Consider the following 16,278-nt stretch of genomic DNA (forward strand, 5'->3'; position numbering starts at 1 on the left):
TTTGTTGTCTTTTTTTGTTGTTGTTGTTGCTGTTTGTTTGTTTCCTGAGGCTTATTTCTGCCAGATGGAAAAAAAAATCCCAAAGTCAGCAAAAGGCTATTTTTAACTTTTGTTTTTGTTGATTTTCTGTTATCAGAATATCACTGGTCTTTAGACTGAAAAGTATTGTTTTCAACGGTAAGCAAAGGTATGTTGGCAAAAACAGTCGTGTACATAATTTTAACTAAGCACTGACCATTAATGTTTTGTCACTGTGTATTCTTAATGTAAAATCTACTGACTTTTATCCACTCTTTCACTACTCTTGGGGATGTAGGTGTGCAGAAAAATTCATTATCTTATCCCAAACCATTCAGATAAAATGCATCAAATCTGTCCTAAGCCATTATTCAAACTCACAAGAAATAACATAGGGATAGTTTCATATTTTCTACAGAAGATTAAAAAGATGAGTAGTTTTAAGCACTGGAAAACAAATCAAAATCACCTATGTGTAATCTGTTTTCATTGCAGACAATGGAAATTGTGTATGTGATTCTTAGGGAAGAATTTGGTCCTTTAAATACTTGAAATAATGAATGCTGTTGTTCCCGTATTTGATTTTGTAGCATAGTTGTTCTATGAGTACAGGGAAAACACTAACAAATTAAGTGTGTCAGTGAACCATTACAACTCTTGACTTTTAAAATGATGTATGGTACCTCTGCAGTAATTCAGCTTAGCTTATTCAGCGTTACAGATGGAAATGTTCCACTAGCATACCTTAGCGACTTGGTAAGTCTATGGTGTCCTCCAAAGTCCATGAAAGATTCAGCCTCAGCTCACATCCCATCAGACTGTTACTGAGGACTTTTCTTTTTGCTTTTGTCCTTCTTTAAACTTCATTGGTTTTATTTCTTTACATTCTTTCCTTTCTTTTATGTAGTTTAAATCTGCAACTGTGCAGTAAACTCAGTCATCACTAATTAAAAAAAAAAAAAAGTGCAACAGTAGCATAAAGAAATAAATTATCCCACCTGGGGCCATTTAAAAGTTGTTTTTGGTGTTGCTGGGATGAGGTGTGTATTCCTGTGTATGAAGGAAGTGGCAGAACACCTGTGTCTCACTTAATCCTGGAGGTCTGTTTTGGACAGGGAGTGATTAGCAGATGTCCCACAAAAGGTTTGGGAGCAGAGATTTCCTCTTTAATGAACATCTGTCCTCCCAGGAAGCGTCGTGCAGGTGACAGAGCCTGAATGATCACTCATTGTTCTGCACAGCAGAGCTACTATAATGCCTTGGTGCTCTGTGTGCTGGCTGCCCTAGGGTCTGGCACGCCAAGGCAGGGTAATCTTATCTGCAACCCCTGAGAGCGCTGTCTCTTAGTGCTGCAAGGTAGGCATTGGTGTGACAGGCACTCACATTGCAAAGCTGTGCTTTTGTGGCTTGGTTCTGATGCTTGAGACAAAGTGTTGGCACTTCTGAAGTAACTGCAAGTGCCTGTGACTGCCTTGCCATGGCAAATCTGGTAAAGATGAAGGAGAGGGAAACACAGACATCTGCTGCTTTGCTTCCACATGAGGCCAACCAGTTATCTTTTCATAGCAATGCTCTACATGTGATACAAGTGAAAATAATTTTGCAAGGCTGATGTTGCTCTCTGTAGGATTTCATTGCTGTTTGCTGCTGAGTACTCAAGTCACTGATCTCTGTATGCAGTGAGTGCTAGGGTGTCATGCTAGAGAGCTCATTCATGATGTTCTGTAGAGCTCCACAAGGGAGCTGCTAGGAAGGGTTTTGCTCTCAACTTCCCCCTGTGCTCACCTCTTAACTATTGCAGAACCTGACCCATCTTCCTTTCCTCTCCCAGAGTACAAAGCCAGGTACCTGATGGCCTTTGTGGAACAGCACATTTCCCTCTTTGCTGGGAAGACTTGCCTTGAGGTTGTACAGAAAAGTAACTACCCCATGATGTGGCTGTCTGTTGTTTCTTCTCAGACCCCATAAAGCATGAAACAAAATTCAGTAGTAATAAACAGTTTGCCTGGTTAGGGTTTATTGCTTCACAGTGGGCTGTTTTGTGTGGACTAATAACTGTGGTAATCCCACACATTTTGGACTAGATGATCTTATAGGTCATTTCCAACCTTGTGATTCTATGATTCTGTGATTTTCTTGCCTTTGAGAAGGCAGATCACTGTCTGCAGATGTGCAGTGCTGCATATGGTCTGCAATGTTCTGATTCACATCTACACTGTAATTCAGCCCCAGCACAGATCTTGATCTTGTCTCCAGCTCCACTGTCCATATATAGAATTGCTGTCTTCAGTTTTAGGGTGGTTTGTATCTTGCTGTGCCAAGGCAATGTCTCTGATAATGTTGCACATCAGGAACTGTTGCATGTCTGGTTAGGAGGTAAGGTGTGAATTATGTGTTCTCATTGCAGGAGCCTCAGCATTACAGGGCTGTGTTTTCTCTGCTCTGTGGCATCTGCAGTAACTCCAGCCCCCAGTGATGCTGATGGCAGATTGCCTGGCAAATTCTGATCAGGCATCCCCAAATAGACTACTTGTAGAAGCAGTTAAGCACATATGGCCAAAATATGATACTGAAGGAGTATCATACTCCAAAAATAGGTATGTTATCTTCAAATGGCATTTAGCACCACATACTACCCAGTCTTCATTTGCAAATAGTCGCAAGGAATTGAGTGATGACAGCCTAATTAATTATGATCTGTATTAAGCTATTGAGAGTGTCATTAACCCACTGGGAGGGAGACTTCTGATTTAAAACACTGGTCATGGTTTTGTTTCTGCTTGGCAGGAGTGTAGTGTCCCAGCTGCCATGTTGTTGCTGACAGATGGCAACCCATTTGCTTGCTGTTGTCTCCCAGTGCTTTGAGGGTGTCAGAACCTGCTCACCAGTAAGTCTCATGCTTACCATCATGGTGTGGATCTGCCCCAGTAAAAAGCCATAGGGAGATGGTCAGGGAGTAGTGCTGCACTCTTAAAATCATAGAGTCATAGAATAGCTTGACTTGGAAGAAGCCTTAAAGATAATCTCATCCAGTGCTCTTTCTTTGAGCACGGTTGATGACTGCTAGATCAGGCCGCCCCAGTTCCCAGCCAACCTGGCCAACCACAGCTTCTCTGGGCAACTGTGCCAGGGCTTCACTGCCTTTTGAGTAAAGAATTCTTCCTAACATCTGATCTGCAAGCCTTCGTCTCTGCCTAGGGCCTGGTGTGTCCTACCATAACTCTTGATACTTCACTACTTCTTACCATGGAATCAAGAGGCCAGCTCTCAGATCACCATTCAGCTCCTATACAGCATAGCCCAGGTGTGGTGGCTGAGTGGGTCACTTGCAGAGATCCCCTGCAGGCAGATGACAGTGCTTCTTTCTTCTCTCTTTTTCCTTTCCTGTTTTCCTGACTTTCAGCTTTCTCTGATCTGGTATTGGACCTCATCAATCAGCTCACTAGCTCAGCATAAAGCATAAAAGCGCAGAGGGGGAAATTGAGATAGTTCTCTGCCAGATTACTGACTTGATTCTGCTCAAAAATGATTTGCAGCTCCAGAGGGAGAGGCAGAGGAGGATGTTCCCTGTCTAAAGGCTGCACTGCAGCTTTGGAAACCCATCACAGAGATAATGCAGTGGGAGCACCTTCTGTGTAGTTTGCAGCTGTTGGTTGCCTTCTGAACTATTACTTGTGCATGTATTTGTGGCGCTGTAGGCTTGCACAGGGTGTTTCTATTCATAATGGTAGTTGAAGCTGAAATTCTCAATATCTGGGTTTTGCAAACTGCCTGTTAAATTTTCAAATACAAATTTATGCAACAAAATGTGTTTTTAAGTACAGTAATTTTAGTAATTTTAAGGAGAATGAAATACTGTTCTGAACTACCTTGTAGACTAAATTAACTTAGTTATGAAGCATATCTAAAACAACAGTACATACCTTATTCATTTACACAGTTCAGTAATTCTGGGATAGCATCCACACCATTGGAATATAGGACAGTCTAACAATGAAAGTAGTGGTGCACATTCTCCTTTGTGAAGAATATCAATGCTTTCAAGCTATTTTCTATTTTTATTTTTAGAAGCTGCTCATCACTAGTATTCAATCTACAGTGTAGTTGCCCACTTATTTCTCTTAGAAAGGAGTGTAGAAAATGAGATTTGAGAAGCAACTTATATTGCTGTTTGTCCCTTCTTGCCTGTTTGTGACTGTCTTCCACGGCAGGTTGTGCAAATGATGTGTGATATGAAGACATGGGTCAGGAAGAATTGATGTTGAGTCATGGCAGAGCCTATGCTGCCCCAGTTCTTGGAGCAGCCCCAAGGGAACTGAGATGCTGTATACTGTACATTTCTTCCCTGCCCAGCTAATATTTACCCCTTTTTTGTCTCCCTGCCTGAGGACATCCCATAAGTGCATTGACTGACATTGACTGACGTGGTGTGTGGGCTGGTTATTCCTCCCCACCACCAGCTGCAAATGACTATGGCTGACCAACTGGTCTTCCCCATCCCTAGCGTCCCTCTCTCCATCCCTTTGTACCTCTAACATTCCTTTCTCCTGGTGTTTGTCATAGGGGAAGGGGACTGCTCTGTGGAGGGCAGCACAGAGTTCCCTCCCTGCTATCAAGTGCCCTTGTGCTTTGGGGATAATGTGCTCAGGGCAGGCTGCCTCACTTCGAGTGCATGTGGTCCGTGGGATACATGATCACTCACAGGCTTGCATCTCTTGTCTCCCAACACTCTCCCTTTCCCTTCTTCTCTGATTTTTATGGGAGTGCTTTCAAATCATAAAAGGAGAATAGAACACAGTGATGTGTTGAGGGCCAGTTTTGTGCCTTTGCCTGGCCTTCCAGTGATGTCTTTAAACTGAGTAGAGATGACTGATCCTCCTCCACAGTACATCCTGGACTGACACTAGAGTGGAAATCAATTTGTCTTAGGCAGAGTGAGCAATAGGAAAGCAGGACCTCCTTGATGCCCTACGGCCATTTGAATGTATGGGAAGGAGGAATGCTGACGGGACGCAGCACTGAGGTTAGATTTGCCTGAAATGAGCCAATGCATGCTAGGTTAGCGGGGATTCAGCTGTACACTACTAAGTGTGGCTGGCAGCGGATCTGCACTTTTTAATGAGGGTTCTTTGTTAAACATTAGTGTTAACAAGATGGTTGTCTTGCCTAATGTGAGTTGCTGTCCTTGTTCTTAAAATGGGGATGTATTTTCTTCTATTTCTATGCTTTCATGTAAGTGCTGAATCTGCACGCTCTGCTGAGGAAGAGTGTGAAAAGAAGGCAGTCCAGCATAAAGCATGGCTATCTTCCTAGCAGGAGAACTGGGACTGCACTTTCTGGGGATGGTCGCCATGCACCGAGCCTGCTTTGTAGCCAGGAGCACTGGCACATCATCCGGTATCTCCCACATGTCTGATGGCCCTATGCAGGGTCAGCGTGGGTGTCACAGCACCTCTTTGAAAAATCAGAGCCCTGGGCCAGCCAGGTAAGGCAACTGTGCTTCTGCATGCTGAGCAGGGGAAGGCCGTAAGCACAATTCGGCGATGGTGCTGTCCCTGTGTGCAGGATGGACACATGCAGCTGGCACATGGGGCTGTGATGTATCTCTGCATAGGTTTTGGAAAGCTGAGCACCAGCAGGAATGTGGAGGCTGGTTCTCCATGATGCTCTACTGGATAACGTTAGCTGGCAACGGAGTGATCCTTCAGAGGAAGACAAGTTCCTCAAAGCCCCAAGAAATGGTGTGGCTGCATGGCTGCCAGCTCCACCAGTGAAACCGAGTGCTGGTTCCATCCTGCCTCTGGGGCTCTGCTGATGTTGTCCGCCAGCACCTCGACTCTTCCGAATCCAGTGGAGAGGCACTGACTGCAGCACAGCGTGGGAAAGCCCCACAGCTTGGAGATGTCTGTGGGCTCATTGAAAAGTCTGACAATGGTCATTCACTGGAGTATATTCAAAGTAATGGGGATGTCTAAAGCTTTAACTCCTAACCTGACGGGGAAAAAATCAGTTTGGCACAAAATTTACTTGTTCCATGAACTGGTGGGTTTTAACAGTCTCTGGAGTTTATGTCTCAAGTCAGAAATTTATTTTCTCTGTTTTCTCACTTTGTTTAATGTTGGTTGGTAATATGAACAAAATTTGTTTTTGTTTTTGTTGTTTTTTAAATACAAATGCCATTAAATGTCTGTGCATTGGAAATGGACCTACTGTTTCCAGGGGATTGAGACACTTCTACCTTCTCTTTTATTCTGGTGCTCAGCACTCATTACACAGCAGCCACTCGTCTCTGACAAAAATTAGTACTCTTTCAGATTTATTTGATCTGTTGTAGTTAATAGAAGATTTATTCACAGTGTTTGGGATTTTGTATGGTAGATGCTAACTCTGATGCTAACTTTTACGCTACATTTGGGAATTTTGGCTAGCTCTGTTCTGTACAGTCCATAAGCATCATGCAAATTGTGAAATTGCCAAGCAAGGGGAAAAGAATCAAGAAAATATAAAATGTTCTTTAAAATACTGTATTATTCTTACTCTAGAAAAAAATAAACTATTAACATTAATTTTAATGACGCTATCTTCACCATTTCAGCTGTTCTTATTGTGAACAGAGAAAACTCTGCAATATTCCTCAGGCTTAGAATTTGATCTGCTTTGTAAAGGCTTGTGATCCTGCTGAGATTGTCTTCTGCATCATTATAATGTGTTCTCAGCTGGCCTGAATCACACGTAGCCTTAAGTACTGCCACACTGCTCCTGCCAGTATTCCTCCTTCCCTTCTGCTACGTTGCATCCAGGCTGGGCTGCTCTGCACAAGGCTGGGTGTCAAATGCAGAGCAGAAACACCTGGAGCACTCAAGACTTACAGGCAAATTGTGACATAGAATGTGTTACAAGAGTCTGCAAGCTGGCATGGGGAGAAGGGAGAAGTAGATGGCAGTGCCCACAAGCCCAAGTGCTGCTGGTGGGCAGAGCTCGGTGTCTGCCCTGCAGAGCTCAGTGAGGAACACACCCCTGGGCTTCATGTTTCTACCCACCTTGTTGTCACAGATGGGTCTGAAACCTGCAGGAGAGGACATCATCCAGCCACTGCTTTGTTGTCTGGACTTGTCTGTGCCTGCGTGACCCACATACCTCTGGGTCATCTTGAGACCTATTAGGCAGACAAAGCTATTCAAGACATAAAACAAAGAAATGGCAAAATGTCTGAGTATAGTGAAGGCAGTGGAAAGGCAGTGGAAAAGCCTGGCAAATGCAATAAAAGTTGTTGTGTTTTTTTTTCCTAAAGAAGGCAAGCGTAATCCTCGTCTTTAAGCTATCCTTTAATATCCTACTTTGTTTTACACTGGAATTAGAAAATCTTTTCCATTTGTTTTAATTATCTGCTGACTTTAATTCTGCCTTTGAAAAATGTTTTTGCTGTGGTGAGTAGCGTTAGGGAAAAGCAGTTAAAGTAAAGCTTTTATCTTTCCCTACATGCAATATTTAATCATTCTAATCTTTTAATATGAATGTGGTTTCTCCCATTCTGAAAATTGACAAGATTAAGGCTGCCTCTCCCAAAATAGCAGTTCAAAAGCACGTTTTGCTTAGGCATAGCTAGTGCAATACATAACCAGCTAGCAAAGCATGAGAATTCCTGTAAGTGACCAATTGATTCTCAGAGTTAAACCTGTGTCTGAGGCTAACTTTCACGTGCCAACTTTTCTAACTCTGCCTAAACTCAACTTTTTTAAGAACAGTTTGTAAAAAAAGTACATTCTTTTGTTTTATATAAAAAGGGTGTTAAAAGATTCACTGTTCTGCCAAACAATAATATTTCTATGCACTGTGTCATTCGGTGGTGTTGCTGTTGAAATTTTGCATGTTTTCTGGACGTTCTGACATCCGTATGTTTATGTGGTACTTGTAGAAATGCTGACCATTGCTGCTGTGATCAGAGCCACTGAAAAACTGAGAGCTGTACTGAGAAGCCCTGCCAGTCAGCAGGTATTTCTGTGTGTCACAGTAAATCTCTGCGTTCTGACGTTGTTTCCTGTGTTAAGCCAATATTCAGTGCCTTCTGGAGAAGGAACCAACATGTTGCAGTAGGCAGGAGGTGCTGAACGTTTCATGTCTTCTTCTGAACAGTTGACCACTTATCAGCTTGATCCTTAAAGAACAAACAAACAAAAAGTATTAAAGAAAATCTTGAATTCTCCATCTTTCTTTGAGGTGTCTTCTCATCAATTTTAATTTGGAATAAAAAAATTAAGATGCCCAACCAACTGCCTTGATGAAGCTAAGGGCTCCTGCAGCCGTATGCCAGCTGTGAACGTGAGGGGTAAGACATTCCTGTGGAGCAGATCCAGTGATCAGCCAAGCCTGTGAGAGCTGTTGTGGAGTTTGCTAAAAATGCCTACTAATGAAAGCAATCCTCTGATTACTGTAAGAAACTGCCAGCTCTCCTAGCAGCTGTGAGCCTGCTCCTGTAAACAAGTGTCAGCCTGGTCAAGTGGTGGATTCCAGTCACTTTCCCACCTCCGCTGAAGCCACGCTTTGCTGCCAAATGAGCCTTGGATGAAATTCAAGCCTGAGATTTTTGGTCTTGTTCTTTCCAATTGCTTTCATGGCAGGCGGGCCCTGTTTATCAAAATTCTGACACCACATTTTCAGCTCCTTTTCCACCTTCCCCTTAGAATCTGGCAGTATAGCAGATACACACATACCCAGAATTAATTTTGACTTAGCTAGGATTTTGACAGGCTGAAATCATACCATATTGTATTTGTACAACAGAAACAAGCTGTGGGTAAAAGTGTGATCTGTCACAGATCCCTGCCACCAGGCACAGTCAGCTGCACCTGGTCTGCTCTGAAAGTACCATCTTATGTGCAAACAATGAAGGGCTATAGCCATTGTTTCATGATCTCTGCTGACAGGTGAAAGTCTGCTAAACATCCTGAAAAGGTTTTCAAATCAGAATACCAGAAAAAAAACAAACAAAAAACCTGTGTGACTGGGACAATAACAGAGAATTGAATTCATTCCTGCTGCTCTGAAGCCATCTCTGCATCTCTGTACAAGGCAGCGTGCAAAGTGCTTCTCCCAAAATAGTTTACATCACAATCTTCAAAATTGCCATTCCTTTTTGTCACACCTGGAACATTTACAAAAAGCAGTATTGCAAGGTGCAGGCTGGACCACCCTGGAAGTCTGTCCATGTAGTAGTCCTCTCCCACAGACCAATGGATTCAGGGTGCAGTCTTGCCTCAAATACTGTGTTCATTTCTGGGATCTACAATAAAGAAATTGTTAAGGTCCATGAAACAGTTTGAAAGACAGCAAAAAAAAAGCTAGAAAGCAGAAAAAAAGGTAGAAGGTTTGGTAGAAGGCATGTGAGGCACCGTGTGAGGAGAGGTGGGCAGACCTGGGTTATCGTGTGTGGAGGTGGCAGAAAAGTGGTCACTGCTCTGCAGCTCCCTGAGGGGAAGCAAAGGGACATGCTGGGCTGAGCCCCCTGGTGGGACAGAACACAAAGGGGTGGCACAGAGCTGCACCTGGGGAGGATGAGACGGGGCATCGGGAAGCATTCCTTCACCATGAGGGCAGTCAAACTGTGGAACGGGCTTCCTAGAGGTGACACAGCTGTCAGTGGCCAAGGGGAATTTGGGCAGTGTGCTCAGTGACTGCTGTGACTGTTGATTAGCAATTGATGTTGAGTGAAGGCCCCTTCCCACTGAGTTGTTCTAAACGTTCCTAGAACATTTCTGAAATCTCAACCGTCCAAAAGTGATAAGGGTGCTTGAGGCCTTTTGCAGTATTTCAGTTCCCATCTCCTGGATGGAGTAAGGCTGTCCTCAGAAATAAAGGGCCATTTTATTGCTCTAAAATCCAATGGCTTCTTCATAGAATTATAGAATCATAGAATTGCTCAGGTTGGAGAAGACCTTAAAGAACATGAAGTCCATCTGCAGCATAACCGTACTACCCTAACTCTAGTAACCCTCCTCTAAACCATATTCAGCTGCTTTCTGATGCCAGCTGAGACCAGCTGCAATGAGTTTCTCTGTTGTTTTTGGTCTCTAGTGGCTATGTACACATGAACACATCTCCGCCAGTGCAGTGAGGAGTTTCTGCTCCACAGAACTCCTGCCTGCATAGGCCTGATATTAGGTATGCAAGGCAGTGGCAGAGAGTCTTATTCCTTGCATTTTTTGTCTTTTTAGCTAGGTCTTAGTCTTCCAGTCCAACTAATTGCAGAAATTGACTTAGCAATTGCAACCTACTGTAGGGAACCTGCTTTAGAGTGAAGGATCTTCATAAGTCCCTTCCAACCCCTATAATCCTGTGATTCTGTGATCCTGTAATTGGTAATTGGTCCTTAGAGCTCCTTCCCACACACTGACCCAACCTGCCAAAAGGTGTGTCAGGTTCTTGCAGAACTACAGTTGTATATTTCCATCTTCACTTTGCAGATGCATCTACACTGCCTTCAGCTTAGATTTGAATCAGAAAAGCAAACAGCACCGTTTAGTTAGCTCTTTGCATGCTAGAAATCCAGTTGTTTTACAGATGCAGATGTGGCGTTAGGCTTCAGCCTGCTGCCTGCAGAGTGTGAGAAGTTTTCCTGGCGTTTGTTCATTTTTCACCACAGCTCTCTGGTTTCAAGAAGCAAATGGGCTGATGTTAATGCTGTAGTGGATTTGATGCCACCGCCCCATCAGTGTGATGCCTTCCGTGTACACGTTGTAAGCTCCTGTAATTGTGTTTTGACCTAAGTGCACTGTGGTGCAGGAAAAGCTTTTTGATTTTTATTATTATTATTATTGAATAATAAAATAAAACCCTATTGCATTTCTGTCTGTGCTGCTGAAAGGAGACAAGAGAGAATTTATCCATCCACATCCCACTGGAATTTCGAGGCTAACTTAGGTTTCTTTGGACCCCTTTGCAAGCCCCAGTTGTAATCCACTATATTAGGCAGAGACGTTAACATGAGCAATGATACATTTCTAACACTAAAAATGCAGTTTTTCTGTGGGACCTTCTCACACTGACATCTTGCCTCTGCATTTCGGAATTTATATATTTGTACATTTGTTAGGGAGAAGGAAGATTTTAACATATTTTAATGCATTAGGCTTTGCAAATCCAGGATATCTGAGAGAGAGAGAGAGAAGGTTTACTGGATTTTTTTTCTGAAGACATCAGGAAAATTGTCAACCCTCAGAGCTACCTGTTCAACTTCAGACCTGGTTCATTCTGGATCTGAAAAAGAACAAGAGACCTGGAAAAAAAAATAAATGAAGAATAAGTCTTCACTGGTAAATGAGGAAAGATTCCACAGCCTTCTTCAGCGCCAGGTCCCCAGCTGGGTTCCCAGGTCTGCCAACCCTTTTACTTGATGGCTGGATAGGTTTTAACTCATGTGGATGCCATGTTGCTCTTTCTGCAGCAGATTTCTAAGAAGCAAACTTCACATTGGTTAAGATCCTTGAGAACAATATCATCATCTGTGTCTTATGACACTTTTGTGCCAGCTGTACCTTTTTCCCTCACTGCAAAGTGCTCCACTCCTTTTCACTGGGGGTGGAGCAAAGAGATGCTTTATTGCCATCTGTTGCACCACACTTCAGCCAGGTGCCTCCTTGGCTTCCCTGAAAAATGCTTCTTCAGGGTGATTGAGTATAAAAGTTTATTAAATAAGAAGACAGTAAAATTAAAAGGTCTTTTTTTTTTTTTTTAATGGTCTGGATTTCATCCCCTGCTCACTTATCCAATAGTTGGGCATTGATGAAGCATGAGTTCACTGTTGTGTTAATTGGAATATTCACTTTCACCAATCTGCAACTTCCAAAGACACTCTGATCTTTATCACACTCTGTTTTTATCTCCCTGTAATAATCCTTAACATGTCTGGTTCTGCTGTGTTAGAGGTTGATTTCACTGTCCACACGACATTTGCCACTGTTGTAGTGTGACTTTTTATTTCTGTTTTTTAATATTTGCATTGGTACAGCCTTAAACTTACAGAATTAAAAGTCATTTCAGAGATAATCAAGATAGTCATTGATGTCTGTGATAAGTGCATGCTTTATTCACAGTATTTCGTCTGTAATTAGGTGTAGCGACCAATACTCATGTATTTAATAAACTGTCTTCTGCAAAGTTGACTGCTTTGTTTAATCAAATGAAGGCAACTTACTTGGAATTCTGAGGTCCATTTGTGTGAAAAGCCTCACAGCCCTCTCACAGTTCTCATGTATGAGTATCAGCGTAGTGGGAAGTTCCTGTGGACCTGTGAAGCATTCCAATTAGCAGAGTGCAAATAGGCTCAGCAAGAAATAGCTGCTGCCGTGCCCTGCTGTACTCCTGGGGTCGTGTTACAGGGGAAAAATTAAACAATTGCTTACGTCCTTCCCTGCTTAGGAATGTGCATAAAAACAAGCTTGACTTTAACTGTGTGCTTATTTAATCTCACTGCAGCGTGAGATAAAGCATATAAACTCAGAACGTTTTGGAAGTCAGGTATTTTCTGGAATCTGGTCTGGTTAAAATGGTCCTGAGGCACAGGAGAAATTCCTAGAGTCATAGAACGACAGAACGGCTGGGTTGGAAGAGACCTCAGAGCCCACCCAGCCCTGATCCCCATGCTGCCGCCCAGCAGGTCAGGCTAGAACAGGGCCCATCCAACTTGGCCTGGAACACCTGCAGGGATGGGCACCTGCAGCTTCTCTGGGCAGCTGTGCCAGGGCCTCACCACCCTCTGAGTGAAATTTCTTTCTAACATCTCAGCTAAATCTCCCCTCTTTTGGTTTAAAACCATCCCTCCTTGTCCTGTCACTGTCAGACCGTGAAAAATGTCAGTCCCCCTCCTCTAAGCTCCCTTCAAGCACTGGAAGACCTCAATGATGTTTCCCCAGAGCCTTCTTTTCTCCTGACTGAACAAGCCCAGATCCCTCAGCCTGTTTTCCTCATAGGAGAGGTGTTCCAGCCCTCCAATCCTCCTTGTGGCCTTCCTCTGGACTTTCTCCATCAGCTCCGCATCCTTCTGTTCAATAATATTCTGTTCATAATCTGTTCTGCATAAAATTTCATTTTAAGATTGATCTAGAATAAAATCAAATGTGCCTCCAAAGATGAAATTATTTTAAGACAAGTGTTTCCCAGGTTGGAACATTCAAAACCGGGATTTAAAATTAGAAGAGCAGAACATTAAAGCAAATAAACCTCTCTAAAAGAGAAGCACCCCAAATGGAAAAACAAAACAAAGCTTTGACAGATCCATGGAAGTTCCAAAGCTCCATGGAAGAGCTGCTGTTGATGGGATGATGGCTGTGTTAGAGGAGGGTGAATTCAGATATAAAAGCCTGAGGAAAAAAACAAAACAAAACAAAAAAAAACAAAACAAAAAAAATTAAAATCATTCAGGTAACCAACATGTTTATGCTGGGGCTGAGACCTCAGTGCATGACAGCAAGAGCTGAGTGACAACATGGGTGTGGGACAGAGGAAAATCGTTGCATGGAATGTTCTGCAGATGGGTTTCCACCACCTGGCAGATTCCACCAAATAAATAGCTGTGTGCTGCCCACAGTGGTGCTGCCCTTCAGCACAACCTCTGAGGGGCAGAGGCACCATTCCAGAGGCCCTGCAATTGTTCCAGTGACAAGTGGCAAGAAAATGCAGAGGGCCTGGGATGAAGGGGAAGATGAGTAACGTATGTATGGACAGGTAAAGACAGTCTGTAAGGAGCTGGTTTATTTTGTGATACACTCCAAAGAGAAGCAGGGCCTGGCTGCCATCCCTGGAAAGGGTCACATGATTTCTTCTTAGAGTAGTCTAGTGATTTACATTACAGCTTATGCTAATTGCTTAGTTCTCAGAATAATAGGGAGAAAATAAGAAATAATAAGAAAAACCCCTTGGCTATGTATAAGAAGATAGGCCTATTTATATGCAGGCATTTGGTTCTAGGAGACAAATTTCAACAGATACCTGGAGGAGAATACACACTGGAGACTGGCAGTACATGGCATTATTGCTGCTCCTCTGACAGCTGCGAAGAAATTATACACAGAAGAGACAAAATCCTATGTGTACACAGAAGAGATGAAATCCTGTATGTCACCTCAGAGCTTCTTCTGTACTTGCAAATACAAGAATTTTTATTATTCATGCAAAATGACAAGCAGAATAGGACAGGGGGGAATCCTGCCTTGGATATATACCCAGGGAAAAGCAGGCAGAAGCCTGCAGTGCTGAGGAGGAGGGATGCTGCCAGATGTGGGGTAGTTAATCCGGTGACACAAGGCGATGCCATTCATCTGCATGTGGAAGAAGGTCTCTGTGCATCTGGGCCTTGGCAACGTACACCTGTCAATGTCTGCTCATGGGAACTGCCCTTGCTTCAGGGGAAAGAAGCTGAGATTTAAGGAAAACTCATATTTGAGAGCTCAGCAATTCTGGTGTCCAGCTTTATTGGCTGCACTCTGCTCCTTCTCTCCCTGGCAACATGCACTACAGCTCCTGGCCTCCTCATGGAGCAGAGCATTAAGAATCCAGACATCTAGTGGTGTGTGCATTTAAACTTCAAAGATCTGGCAATGAGTAGCTACACACCATCAGATACTGCCAGTCTGGGCAGAAGTAGGGGGTGTGACGGTTTTGGCAAGCCATGGCAATTTGTTTTTCCTGTATGGTATATCATCTCAATGACAGACATTTAGGAAGAAGAGCTCCTGCCTGTGTAGATGGCCATACTATACCGTTGTTCCAGGTTTTGTAAGGAGCATGGTGTCAGGCACACAACTTTCTCAGCCAGCACTGCTGAGGCATTTAGGCACTGTCTGTTCACACACAGAGCTCACACCCACCGAAAAGTGCTCCCTGAAAATAAACCCTCTGACCTACAGAAAGATGAAGGCAAAAGGTACCTGTGAAGGAAGAGGGCTTTGATTTTCATGCTAGATATCTTCTGTGTATGCAATTTAATGAAGCAATATCTACAGTGGTGGTGATTCAAGCAGCCTGAGTTACACACATAAAAGTGCAGCCTTCTGTGACCTGATCCAGGCCTGCAACCTCTGATCCAATTATAAGGCAGTTTCTTCAGTGCCAGTGTTGGTAAGGCCTTTCTGAAGACAGGATGTATGTTCCTGGCCTCCTAATGCTTTTCCAAATTCTGTCTGACGAGTCTTGGCGAGAACTCATGTCCAGCAGGGTGCAGGCATGGTTAGTGCTTCCTGGCAGCGCCCCAAGGCCTCTATTGAGTAGTGCACGAGTGTTCAGACATCTATCAAAGCTCTCAGAGCATCACTTGGCTGCTGACAGGTGGTGCCAAGCAGAGCAGTGGCACGGTGTGCAGTCATGATAACAGTGATGAAAGCTAGATGGTGATACCCTCATCTTTCAGCAGAACCTGTGCACAGATGCACTTCAGATGTAAGATCCCAGCCTTTTTCATCACTCTCTGAGAAGGAAGATGATAAAGTTCTCTCTCAGACAAAAAGAAGTCAAGCACTGATAAAATAACAATAATAACAATAGAAAGGATGAACAAAAAATAGGAGCAAGGATTTCCTACAAGGTGGAAAATTGGGTAACTCTGGTTTCAGCATTCTGACAGTACCACAGCTTTGGAGATGATAGCTGACACATACCTGCCATCACAGTGCTTTCAATTTGTTTCATTTCTGTTACACTAAGACTTCTCTGCTGCAAGTGCTAGAGCTATGTGGTGCCCATAGTAGCCTTCACTTTCTGAACTTGGCTGTACTTTTAGGTCTTTGAACAACACATATTGATTACTATGGTTTCTAAGGATTGCTCAGTGGAGCCCTTCAGAGCTGACATGCACAGGGCTGCAAAACCCATGAGCTTCATCTCTGTGGAAAGTAGACTTGAATTATAGTGGGTGTAATAAAATTATAGTGGCATCATAAAAATGTATGACTCTTTCATAAAAGAAATTCAGTGCCTGAATATTTACAGGAGGGTTTTTCATCAATCTTCTTTCAGCTCCTTTCTGTAAGGCTGAGGCTCTCCTTTTGAGGAATGTATACTGAGTATCATCACTTATGATGTATCATTCATCAGAACCCACCTATCATGGCTCACTGGAACATAGGACCTCATCTGTTGTGCCTAGCAGAGAGCAAAAAGTGGGCTGAGCAGAAAATCCAGAGACAGTGGTAGTAAATAATAGGAAAAGCTATTTTTAATCCCTTTCCTTCCTTCCTTCCTTCCTTCCTTCCTTCCTTCCTTCCTTCCTTC

At 43.3% G+C, this 16,278-nt stretch overlaps 1 protein-coding gene across 2 annotated transcripts in view; it reads left to right on the plus strand.

The window, feature by feature from the left end:
- KIAA1958 (KIAA1958 ortholog) overlaps window positions 1-12,171 on the plus strand; it is a 60,846-nt gene extending 48,675 nt beyond the window's left edge. The window contains exons 4-5 of one of the 2 annotated variants that reach the window (XM_042882862.1): window positions 137-7,445; window positions 7,934-12,171. The gene's annotated coding sequence lies outside the window, so the exon portion shown is untranslated. Of the gene's footprint in view, window positions 1-136 lie in introns of both variants that reach the window. The other variant, XM_042882861.1, reaches the window with a different exon arrangement.
- The last annotated feature ends 4,107 nt before the right edge of the window (window positions 12,172-16,278 follow it).

This window comes from Lagopus leucura, unplaced genomic scaffold, assembly GCF_019238085.1.
Source record: "Lagopus leucura isolate 7727_CA_CO unplaced genomic scaffold, USGS_WTPT01 Super-Scaffold_100036, whole genome shotgun sequence".
Taxonomy (NCBI): domain Eukaryota; kingdom Metazoa; phylum Chordata; class Aves; order Galliformes; family Phasianidae; genus Lagopus; species Lagopus leucura.